This window comes from Oryx dammah, unplaced genomic scaffold, assembly GCF_014754425.2.
Source record: "Oryx dammah isolate SB20612 unplaced genomic scaffold, SCBI_Odam_1.1 HiC_scaffold_23, whole genome shotgun sequence".
NCBI classification, from domain to species: domain Eukaryota; kingdom Metazoa; phylum Chordata; class Mammalia; order Artiodactyla; family Bovidae; genus Oryx; species Oryx dammah.
The window spans coordinates 8,153,548-8,166,567 of NW_024070207.1; the positions used below are offsets into that span (position 1 = coordinate 8,153,548).

Genomic DNA, 13,020 nt, shown 5'->3' on the forward strand with positions numbered 1-13,020 from the left:
ACCAACCTAGTAAATACTGGATATCTAAGAGTCATGGTGATGGAATCATATAGATGGAAGAGGCAGAATGACTTTATTTTCTAAATACACATTTAGAGTGTTTAATAATTTGTAATTGGCCAAATTTGTTGAGAGAAAACTCTAGAAAATATATAATAATAAATTGACTAAACATTCACATATACTTTTAGAGTTTCTTGAAGATTTATCCCTCAGAGTGTGTGTATTTTTGTCTTACACTTCCATCAGCCAAAATGTTCACAACTCTTGCGCAGATTTCTCTTCAGCTCATGCAGGAGATGGATTTCTTCTCTTAGGTCACAAAGACTCAAGAGGAACTTGCTGTTAGGAGATAGAAAATTCCATAAAGTTTTGCCTGATGCCCTGTCCTCACTCCCTCTCCCTTGCTAAGTAAGCTGGTCTGAGACTTCCACAGTTCCAGTTCTGTCTCTGACAAACAGGGAACATCGATCCACATTGTCCACATTTTTCAAAAGGAAGCAGCATGACTTTCCCCCTACTATTATTTCAGTGGCCACTAAGCTCTGCTTCCTATATCCTTTAGGTTTTCTGTTTCTGTCCCTGGTGTGCCCTCCCTGGAATGGGCTGAACTGTCATGCAGCTACTCTCAGATCTTTCTGCAACTTTGATCGTCCTTCAGAAAAACCCCATAATATGGCAGCGGGAGTTTATTAAAACTATCCATGGTGCTATCATGCTCATTCAGTAGAGCTCAGTCCCAGGGTCTGCATCTCCGTGTAGCATCTGAATGGCTCCTGACAAGCTCTTATATTTCATTAAGCTTCCGCAGCCTCAGAGAGGGCCAGCACCTGGCGACTCTGCAAATCAGAGTCGTGATCAGAATGTGAGAAGGAGGAGAATATGAAGCAGGAGGCACGGGGCCTGGCACAAAGGAGGCACGGGGCCTGGCACGCAGCAGGCCCTCAGAGTTCCCTGGATTTGGAGATCCGAGTAAGTGGGCCCCAGGCCTCCTGATTCTAAGGGTTCTCTCGGTGTCACACTGGTAGCATAGTGGGGGGGGGAGGCAGTAAGAGCTGGGGGCTCAGTCTCCTCTGGCCCCAGGGCTCTCCCCTCTCTCCTTGGAAAAGGAACTCCTTTTGAGGACTCATCCTTCTTATGTGGCCCTGACAAGGTGATTTGGGGGCTACTCTTGGTTTCCTTGACCATTTGCCTTATTTTTCCAAAAACCCATGACTTCATCCCCCAAACTCTCCTCACAAGCACCCTGTGAAGACATGGTCACTGCCCACAAGCCAAACTGGGTGAGTCGGTCACCATGAGGTCTTGGCCTTAGGACCCTATATGGTAGGTGGGATTGAGGGGTCCTCCCCACCCGAACCCACAGGACACCCAGTGGACTCCCCTTCACACAGACGATGGTGGTACGATGGCTCAGGTTGATTGTTTTCCACTCTTCTAAGGATGTGTCTTGAGTGAGCCCTAAGACATATGCCATGATTTCACGTGATGAACCTCTTCTCTTGTGGCTAAGTCATGGCTGATGTAGAAACCTCCCTCTGCTGAAGGGGAAAGGCTCTAATCATGTGATTCCTTGAGTCTTGCAGAACTCTAGGTTCCTCACTACTCCTTCAAAATCTCTGCACTAAAAGACCTGACTAAACTCAAGCATGACTTCTAGCAGTTTAAGGCTATGTCCTAGAGATAATCCCAGCCCTGCCTCCTCACCTTTGATTGTATCCTTGAAAAAGCTCAGTGCTAACAATAGAATTTGACGTTTGTTCCATCTAAAACTTGGTAGTAGACAAATATTCCCCAGTACTCACTCTTTGAGCAATTAGATATCTTACAGTTATAACAATAAACTGGAAAATTCTGAAAGAGATGGGAATAACAGACCACCTAACCTGCCTCTTGAGAAACCTGTATGCAGGTCAGGAAGCAACAGTTAGAACTGGACATGGAACAACAGACTGGTTCCAAATAGCAAAAGGAGTACATCAAGGCTGTATATTGTCACCCTGCTTATTTTACTTATATGCAGAGTCCATCATGAGAAACGCTGGACTGGAAGAAACACAAGCTGGAATCAAGATTGCCGGGGGAAATATCAATAACCTCACATATGCAGATGACACCACCCTTATGGCAGAAAGTGCAGAGGAACTAAAAAGCCTCTTGATGAAAGTGAAAGAGGAGAGCGAAAAAGTTGGCTTAAAGCTCAACATTCAGAAAACGAAGATCATGGCATCTGGTTCCATCATTTCATGGGAAATAGATGGGGAAACAGTGGAAATAGTGTCAGACTTTATTTTTTGGGGCTCCAAAATCACTGCAGATGGTGATTGCAGCCATGAAATTAAAAGACGCTTACTCCTTGGAAGAAAAGTTATGAGCAACGTAGATAGTATATTCAAAAGCAGAGACATTACTTTGCCGACTAAGGTCCGTCTAGTCAAGGCTATGGTTTTTCCTGTGGTCGTGTATGGATGTGAGACTTGGACTGTGAAGAAGCCTGAGTGGCAAAGAATTGATGCTTTTGAAATGTGATGTTGGAGAAGACTCTTGAGAGTCCCTTGGACTGCAAGGAGATCCAACCAGTCCATTCTGAAGGAGATCAACCCTGGGATTTCTTTGGAAGGAATGATGCTAAAGCTGAAACTCCAGTACTTTGGCCACCTCATGTGAAGAGTTGACTCATTGGAAAAGACTCTGATGCTGGGAGGGATTGGGGGCAGGAGGAGAAGGGGACGACCGAGGATGAGATGGCTGGATGGCATCACGGACTCGATGGACGTGAGTCTGGGTGAACTCCGGGAGTTGGTGATGGACAGGGAGGCCTGGCGTGCTGCGATTCATGGGGTCGCAAAGAGTCGGACATGACTGAGTGACTGAACTGAACTGAATTGAACAGTTATAGTCCTTCCTCTTCAATTTGGGATAAAAACATTGCCTCAAGGACCTGAGAGTCATCTCTGTGAAGTGCAGACATTCAGGGAGATAACCTCTCTGTTGTTCCCAGTCCCTATAGAAGGATAAGGGCCTAACTTCAGTGAGGACTTTGTTTCAATTTACACCTCTGCTTCCTGTCATGAACACAAGAGAAGACTATTTCTCTTCCAGGTAAGTGAAAGAGTGAAAGTGTTACTCTTACAGTCAGGTACAACTCTTTGCAACCCCATGGACTGTAGCCTGCCAGGTTCCTCCATCCATGGATTTCTCCAGGCAAGAATACTGGACTGGGTACTCATTCTGTTCTCCAGGGGATCTTCCCAACCCAGGGATTGAACTCAGGCCTCCCACATTGCAAGCAGATTCTTTACCATCTGAGCCACCAGGGAAGCCCCACATAAGTGCTAATTAGCAAATCCAAGTAGCTGTATCATAGGAACTAACCCCCTACTCCAGCCCCATTCAAACACCCCTCAGTAACTTTCCCTTAGCATTCACCCATCTGTAAAAATGTCTCCAGCCTTCTTTACAGGGATTCAAGTTCAGTTCACACTGGACAGTTTACAAGTTCCGTTCACAGTGGACTTTCTTCCTATATGTTGTTCAGTTCCTCAATCGTGTCCAACTCTTTGCAACCAGTGCTTCGCCTTATTTGCCTTTGATACTTCTCAGGATAAATATTTGGAGAGAGGGGAGGTCACTGGGGTGGAGAGTGTTGGAAACCTTGGGATTCATAACTGGATGAGGGAAGGGGAGAGAAACCACCCTTACCTTTGAATCCTCACTTCAACAATTCAAGGTTGACTATATTATTCTCACTGAAGTTCCTTGACACTTGATTTATGACCAAGCATATTCTGAAATGTTCCAGCCCCAGTTATTATATGCAGTGTTCTACTCTGAATTAATTTTGTCACTCATGTTGTTCAAAACTTCTCCATCTAACTGATTTTTTTTGGTCTGTTTTACTTGTAATTCTGTGAGCTGTTAAAATACCTCACTGTGGCTGTGTATTTGTTTATTTCACCATTTACTTCTGTCAATTTTGCTGCATGTATTTTGACTCCTATGATAAGTGCATAAATTTGAATTGCTTTATTGATATATTCTTATCAAATCAAACCTTTTATAATTATGAAATGTTTCTTTTCTACAGTAGAGTTTCCTTAAAGTATTTCTCTCATCGATGTGGTTATAACAATTTGATATCTTATTACATCTGTGTATTTCTCAATCATGATCTTTTCAAATACTTCTCTATTCTCTTTCTTGAACTCCAGTGAAATGTGTATTAGATTTATTCGCCTCTCCTTTAACTCTCTTTTGGTATTTCCTATCATTCTGACTCTCCAGGTTACATTCTGTACAGTTTCTTTATCTATATTTCATTTTTCTAATTCTTTTTTCAGGTATGAAAATTATCTTTGAGCTTTGAACCACAGCACAAAATATTCAGGGTATATTTTATTATGCCTCTAGAGTATTTAAATAGACTGGAATGGGTGAATGTAACTCAGATGACCATTATATCTACTACTGTGGGCAGGAATCCTTTAGAAGAAATGGAGTAGTCATCATGGTCAACAAAAGAGTCCGAAATGCAGTACTTGGGTGCAATCTCAAAAATTACAGAATGATCTCTGTTCGTTTCCAAGGCAAACCATTCAATATCACGGTAATCCAAGCCTATGCCCCAACCAGTAACGCTGAAGAAGCTGAAGTTTAACGGTTCTATGAAGACCTACAAGACCTTTTAGAACACCCAAAAAAGATGTCCTTTTCATTATAGGAGACTGGAATGCAAAAGTAGGAAGTCAAGAAACACCTGGGGTAACAGGCAAATTAGGCCTTGGAATACAGAATGAAGCGGAGCAAAAGATAATAGAGTTTTGCCAAGAGAATGCACTGGTCATAGCAAACACCCTTTCCCAACAACACAAGAGAAGACTCTACACATGGACATCACCAGATGGTCAACACCGAAATCAGACTGATTATATTCTTTGCAGCCAAAGATGGAGAAGCTCTATACAGTCAGCAAACACAAGACTGGGAGCTGACATGGCTCAGATCATGAACTCCTTATTGCCAAATTCAGACTGAAATTGAAGAAAGTAGGGAAAACCGCTAGACCATTCAGGTATGACCTCAATCAAATCCCTTATGACTATACAGTGGAAGTGAAAAATAGATTTAAGCCACTAGATCTGATAGATAGAGTGCCTGATGGACTATGGACAGAGGTTCGTGACATTGTACAGGAGACAGGGATCAAGACCATCTCCATGGAAAAGAAATGCAAAAAAAAAAAAAAAAAACCCCAAAACCACAAAATGGCTGTCTGAGGAGGCCTTACAAATAGCTGTGAAAAGAAGAGAAGCGAAAAGCAAAGGAGTAAAGGAAAGATATAAGCATCTGAATGCAGAGTTCCAAAGAATAGCAAGGAGAGGTAAGAAAGCCTTCCTCAGCAATCAATGCAAAGAAATAGAGGAAAACAACAGAATGGGAAAGACTAGAGATCTCTTCAAGAAAATTAGAGATACCAAGGGAATATTTCATGCAAAGATGGGCTTGACAAAGGACAGAAATGATATGGACCTAACAGAAGCAGAAGATATTAAGAAGAGGTGGCAAGAATACACAGAAGAACTGTACAAAAAAGAGCTTCACAACCCAGATAATCATGATGGTGTGATCACTCACCTAGAGCCAGACATCCTGGAATGTGAAGTCAAGTGGGCCTTAGAAAGCATCACTATGAACAAAGCTAGTGGAGGTGATGGAATTGCAGTTGAGCTATTTCAAATCCTGAAAGATGATGCTGTCAAAGTGCTGCACTCAATATGCCAGCAAATTTGGAAAACTCAGCAGTGGCCACAGGATTGGAAAATGTCAGTTTTCATTCCAATCCCAAAGAAAGGCAATGCCAAAGAATGCTCAAACTACCACACAATTGGACTCATCTCACATGCTGGTAAAGTAATGCTCAAAATTCTCCAAGCCAGGCTTCAGCAATACGTGAACTGTGAACTTCCAGATGTTCAAGTTGGTTTTAGAAAAGGCAGAGGAACCAGGGATCAAATTGCCAACATCTGCTGGGTCATGGAAAAAGCAAGAGAGTTCCAGAAAAACATCTATTTCTGCTTTATTGACTATGCCAAAGCCTTTGACTGTGTGGATCACAATAAACTGTGGAAAATTCTGAAAGAGATGGGAATACCAGACCACTTGACCTGCCTCTTGAGAAATCTGTATGCAGGTCAGGAAGCAACAGTTAGAACTAGACATGGAACAACAGACTGGTTCCAAATAGGAAAAGGAGTATGTCAAGGCTGTATATTGTCACCCTCTTATTTAAATTCTATGCAGAGTCCATCATGAGAAACGCTGGGCTGGAGGAAGCACAAGCTGGAATCAAGATTGCCGGGAGAAATATCAATAACCTCAGATATGCAGATGACACCACCCTTATGGCAGAAAGTGAAGAGGAACTAAAAAGCCTCTTGATGAAAGTGAAAGAGGAGAGTGAAAAAGTTGGCTTAAAGCTCAACATTCAGAAAACGAAGATCATGGCATCTGATCCCATCACTTCATGGCAAATAGATGGGGAAACAGTGGAAATGGTGTCAGACTTTATTTTGGGGGGCTCCAAAATCACTGCAGATGGTGACTGCAGCCATGAAATTAAAAGACACTTACTCCTTGGAAGGAAAGTTATTACCAACCTAGATAGCATGTTTTAAAGCAGAGACATTACTTTGCCAACAAAGGTCTATCTAGTCAAGGCTATGGTTTTTCCAGTAGTCATGTATGGTTGTGAAAGTTGGACTGTGAAGAAAGCTGAGTGGCAAAGAATGTATGCTTTTGAAATGTGATGTTGGAGAAGACTCTTGAGAGTCCCTTGGACTGCAAGGAGATCCAACCAGTCCATTCTGAAGGAGATCAACCCTGGGATTTCTTTGGAAGGAATGATGCTAAAGCTGAAAGTCCAGTACTTTGGCCACCTCATGTGAAGAGTTGACTCATTGGAAAAGACTCTGATGCTGGGAGGGATTGGGGGCAGGAGGAGAAGGGGACGACCGAGGATGAGATGGCTGGATGGCATCACGGACTCGATGGACATGAGTTTGAGTGAACTCCGGGAGTTGGTGATGGACAGGGAGGCCTGGCGTGCTGCGATTCATGGGGTTGCAAAGAGTGGGACTTGACTGAGTGAACTAAACTGAACTGAAGGGTTAGGACATTAAGTGAATGTTCTTAGGTGACCCAGCATGACAAAGGCAGAGCTCAAACTAACATAGATCAGACCCTCAGCCCAAGTCCTTCCCACTGTACTTGCTTTCTCCAGGGCTATGGATCCTCCCAATCTCTCATATCCTAGAAAATAAACTGTAGTGAGGTCTTCCAACATTTTTAAAACTGTACAATACTTCATTTTAGCTTTTAAAAGTCAGAAAAGAGACACAGATGTAACGAATAGACTTTTGGACTTTGTGGGAGAAGGCGAAGATGGGATGATTTGAGAGAATAGCATTGAAACATGTATATTTTCACATGTGAAATAGATCGCCAGTCCAGGTTCGATGCATGAGACAGGGTTCTCAGGGCTGGTGTACTGGGATGACCCTGAGGGATGGGATGAGGAGGGAGGTGGGAGGGAGGGTCAGGATGGGAAACACATGAACACACATGGCTGATTCACGTAAATGTATGGCAAAACCCACCACAATATTGTAGTTAGTCTCCAATTAAAATAAATAAAAAAGAAAAAAATTAAAGTCTGATTCTGCTTCATTAGGTATGATATTTTCCTAGGACTTTGTTCTGGCCTTTGGAGCATTTATGTATTGTTCCCAAATCAGATTACAATTATCAAGGTATTTCGTCTCCAAGAAGAGCAAACCCCAGCATGTTTGCTCAGAGAAGCATGGGACTTGTTCGGAACAGTTTTGATATATATCTTTCATCCCACCAGGAGCGAGATGGACACACAGCAATGAGTGATGTCCACATGGGCCCCCTCAGTATGACTGCAACATGTCAGCAAGCAGAATAGATGGCCAGACATTTAACACTTCATTCTTTTCCTTTCTCCAACTTGGCAGAGGTGTTAGAGGAGACTGCAGGACAGGCCTCTCGGGGGACACCGCCTCTCCCTCCCTGCACGCGTCACATCATCCTGCCTGTCCTCCAGAGGAACCCCAGGTAGCCTGAGACACGTGTGATTCCTCAGAGAAAGATCCAACTCAGACAGGCGCAGGGGCCATCAGGAGAGAAAGTGGTGATCATAAGGGCAGGCCAAGGACCCTCAGCCCCACACTGAGCCAGGACCAGTCCCTTTACTCCTGGGGACAATCTATCCCCATGGCTGTTCAGTTTCCCATGGCCAAGTCTGATTGAGCTCACACAGGTGACAAAGCTTCAGCCAGCATCCAGTGACCCGTAGTCCACCATGTGCATAGTTGGAGGAACAGTGCCTGGGCTGGGGAAGTTCAGTTCTGGGGCAGGGGAAGGAAAGGGCTGCAGCAGGGGCACCACTTCCCCTTTCTTCTCCCTTCTCCTCTGACCCCTGCCATGGTAGAGCTTCCGTCTCTTCCCTTCCCTTCCCGTTCTCTGTCTCCCTTGTCTCTACACCCCTATCTCTCATCTCTCCTCTCCTCCCTCCACTCTCTTCCTGTCTTCATCTTCCTCCCTCCTTCCTGAGCCCCACCACAACTCACCTCCCTCTCACAGCCTCCTGGGCCATCCCTGAGGTCTGTCTTGACTTGACAGAGTGCTGGACCCCCAGTGAGGTAGCAAAGCCCTGGCCTCCCACCCCCCCCACTCCCTCTTCTCTCCACAGTCTTCACTGGGTACTGGAGGAACGAAGTCAGGGAGGGGAGGAAGGCCTGCAGATTGGATTTGAAGTGCTGGTCCTTGGGGCACAGGAGAAGGGAGTTTGGACAGTCTGGGAGGGAGCTACCCAGGGGAGAAAGGAGATGGAAGATGGAGAGACTGAGGGCAAGAGGCTTCACAACCCTGAGCTGTCAATCACTTCTTTCTACTTTTGGTTTTGGACTGTGCCATCTGGGATTGTTTCTCCAAGTTGTTACCTCTGGTGAGTGCCTATGTTCATCATTGACTCTTACAAATTTTGCTGATTTCTGCACCTACCCTGAGTCTGTTAAGTTGGGGGTAATTATCCCCTATTCCCAGTGTGTTGAGAGAGATTTTATTATGAACGACTGTTGGATTTTGTCAAGTACTACTTCTGCCTCCATTAATGTAAACTGATTATTTTCTTCACAAATTATTCCATCTGCCATTCCCTTCCCCTTCCCTGGGGTGAGCCTTGCCTAGAGGGGAACTGAGCTTATACTCCCTTTCTAAGGCTACAGAAGGATTGTGAATTGGTGCCTGTCATTGATTGGGACGATATCCAGGGCTGAGGTGGGTGGTTGCTACCACTTAGGCAGCGTGAGTCAGCAATCCACTTTTAGGGTGGAATCAAAGCAGGAATCTGAAGGTACAGCCCACATCACTGTGTGTTGCACTCAAGAATCATACAAAAATACAGATGAATAGGGTCCAGAGTCTTTGAATGTGGTATTCAAAATGCCCAGGATATGATAGAGATCACAGTACCCAGAATTAAGAAAATCACAGCTTGAATAATAAAAGACATTCTACAGATGCCAACATTGATGTGAATAATGTTGAAATAATGACAAGAAGTTTGAAGTGACCATCATAAAAGTAATTATCAAGTAGTTACAAATTCTCTTTAAACAAATTAAAAAATTGAAAATCTCAGCAAAGAAGTGGGAGAGAAAGAAACAAGTGGAACTTATAGAACACAACAATAGTGCATTTCTTACTGAAACCTGGGAGACAGATTTTAGACTTAAAAGTGGTCTTCTTCTACCTTGCTTTCTCTTTTATTATCCACTGACCAATATTAGATTTGGAATTCAGAAGGAAGATACTATCGAGTGTCATTCACACATTTACTGAAATTGAAAAATGAAGTCAGACTTTTACTTATAAACTAGAATGCTATTAATAATTGAGAATTTTCAGTGAGAACTAGATTTCCAATTGTTCAGTCACATGCTGAACATTTTTCATAAACTGAGTGAACTACACTTGTAGTACAAAGATTTAGAAAAAGGATATCTAAACACATTTATCTGGTATATCTACAATATTCTAGAAATTACATCCTTTGCAAATTAAAAATATGAGAAGCCAGTTTTCAAAATTCTTATAGGGGATATGAGAGGAAAATAGTTACCTTGAAATTCTCCTTTTCAAAAGTTTCTGTTGTTCTTATCTTCACCCAGGAGTGGTCCATCTAGTGGAAGACATTAAGTGCATTTTCACTGCAATCTGCCCAGTTACTGTCTGTACAAGTGGCACCTGAATTGGACCTCTCAGTTGTTTTCTGCTCAGGATTCTTTGGGCAGAACCTGACATTAGCCTGGGCTAATGTCTGTTCCTCTGAGCAACAGAGAACAGGATTTTTCATTATCCTTGCCTAGGGTTCTTTAGAAATTTGTCTGGACACTGGAAGCACTTCAACCAACCATTATCCATTTAAAAAGTGATGGTTTGAGATGAGTTAAACACTTAGACTTTCCTTAAACTACTTATGAGAAACAATATTGACAGGCATTATTATTCTTTTGGACTGAAGCAGAATCTAAAGCACAGTGTGCTTTAAGGTAACTTCGTGGACATTGCAAAATATTTTTAAGCAACAGAGACTAGGAAGAAGCCTAGATCTCTTGACGCTCAATTCTGATAGCACACAGTCAATGATCACGATAATAATCATCCATTTATCATCACCGTCAAGTGTTCTGCTGAGCCCTATATATGCATTATCTAAATGGAAGCCTATCGACAGTCAAGAAGTTATATCAATTGCCATTCTCCTTTTGAAGATGAATAACGAAATTTTGGAAGTGTTCACGTGCCAGGCCAAGGTCACGGAGCTTATGGTACCACTAAGTGGTGAAGTCATGAAACCAGGGATCCAGTCTTAAGATATTTAATGCCATTACCCCCATCTACTGAAAGATGACATGATATGGCAAAAATTAAAACAGTCATGGATGGTTTACTTCTTTAGTAGCAATTAAAAGAGTATAAGAAAGAAATGTTGAAAAAAGAAAACAGAAAAAAGCAAAACTAAACTAAAGCAAAGTAAAAACAACAACAAATCAGAGAAACAAAACATACTCAGAAAAGCTATGATCAAATGCTAAGTGTCAGGAAGAAAAGTAAGCCTTGGCTGATGAGGTGAGCAGAGAAGTGAACTTAGTAAGGATGGTGGTTATAGGAACATCTGTGGGCAAGTTGTTACAGGAAAATACATAATGGTGTGAAAACATGCTTGGTGAGTTAGAGTTAGGGTCAGAGGCACAAAAAAGAGGCTAGGGTGGCTGGAGAACAATTCATTGAACAAAAGTTGAAGTTTACATTATACCAGGCATTACTATAAGGATATGTTAATGAACAAATAAACAAAGATTCCTGCCCTCCAGGAATTTATATTTTTCCACCAGAAGGAGATGGCCAATTTAGAAAAATAGCATATAAATAAAATGTATTGTATTCTGAAAAGTGGTAAACAATTGGGAAGATAATAAGAAACCAACAGTGGAATCAGCATTTCAGGGAGAAAGTGAAAGTGAAAGTTGCTCAGTTGTGTGCGACTCTGGAGTGGGTAGCCTTTCCTTTCTCCAGGGGATCTTCTTAACCCAGGGATCGAACCCAAGTCTCCCACATTGTTGGGCAGATTCTTTACCAGCTGAGCCACAAGGGAAGCCCAAGAATACTGGGGTGGATAGCCTATCCCTTCTCCAGTGGATCTTCCCAACCCAGGAATCGAACCGAGGTCTCCCACATTGCAGGTTGAGAAGGTTGGACACAAATACCCTGAATGCCCCTTGCTATTAAAGGGGTCGTGGTTTTCTCCTTCCCCAGAGAAGGGCATGGCCTCTCACTCCAGTATTCTTGCCTGGAGAATCTCCTGGACAGAGGGACCTGACGGGCTACAGTTCTTGGGGTCACAAAGAGTTGGACAAGACTGAAGCAACTTGGCATGCATGCAGTTTTCTCCTTTATGCTGCTTTCGTCAAATGTCAATGTCGTTGCTATGCTGGCTTTACTGCACAGAGGCCAGAATACATTTTTCCCTATCTGGTGTGGACTCAACACCTTATTTTCCATAGGAGAGCCCTAAAGTCTGATGGCTTTTTTCATCAAGTGCTAAGTCGCCCACCAGGCCCCTCGTCCATGGGATTCTCCAGGCAAGAATACTGGAGTGAAAAATTTTAAAAAAAAAGAATACTGGAGTGGGTTGCCGTGGCCTCCTCCAGGGGAGCGTCCTGACCCAGGGATCGAGCCTGGACTCTGGCACCTCCTGCCGTGGCAGGCGGGTTCTTTACCACTAGCACCACCTGAGAAGCCTCTTTTTCAACAAGGGGCCGATCGTTTTTAAGTTCAGTCTCTGTTGCAAAGCCCATTGATGTGGACATCAGTCCTCTGAGTTTGAGTCCTGGCCTGGCAGAAACCCTGGCCAGGCGGTCTCTAGGCCACACAGAGAGACATGGTGCCCAGCTTTCCACCCAGGGGGTTCTAGAGGCGAGGAGCTGGCGCCTGAGAGGAACCCTCTCACCCATAAGCCTCTCTGCCCTCAGTCCCTGTGGGCGGGTCTAGAATTGGCCCCGCCTCCCGGTACGTAGCTGAGTGGGGGACATCTGACCTCAACTACACCAATCCAAGTGCTCTTCGGGTGAGGAACCGTTAAGACGCCAGTATCCTCCAGCACGGCGGCTTGTCGGCAGCGACCTGTGGAGAGGGAGGAACGCGCTGCCACTGCTGGGGTCTTCGACGTCTCAGCTATTTTCTGACTCTTCTTCCAGTCAGGTACATCTCAACAGTATTCTTTGTATAAACTATGTCTCTACTGATATAAATGAAATTATGTAGGACCAAAGTTTGGGGATTAATAAGAAAGGAGATCGATTGAATTGCTCGCCGGCCAACTCTCCTGTCCACCCTCTCTCTGTTCAACCCTCTTTCCTTACCTATGATTAGCTT

At 43.6% G+C, this 13,020-nt stretch overlaps 1 long non-coding RNA gene across 1 annotated transcript in view; it reads right to left on the bottom strand.

Moving 5' to 3' along the window:
* Positions 1 to 1,256, bottom strand: part of LOC120882320 — an 8,671-nt gene extending 7,415 nt beyond the window's left edge. Inside the window, exon 1 of the long non-coding RNA XR_005725473.1 lies at positions 1,246 to 1,256. This is a non-coding gene — a long non-coding RNA (uncharacterized LOC120882320). The remainder of the gene's footprint in view (positions 1 to 1,245) is intronic.
* Positions 1,257 to 13,020: the final 11,764 nt, after the last annotated feature.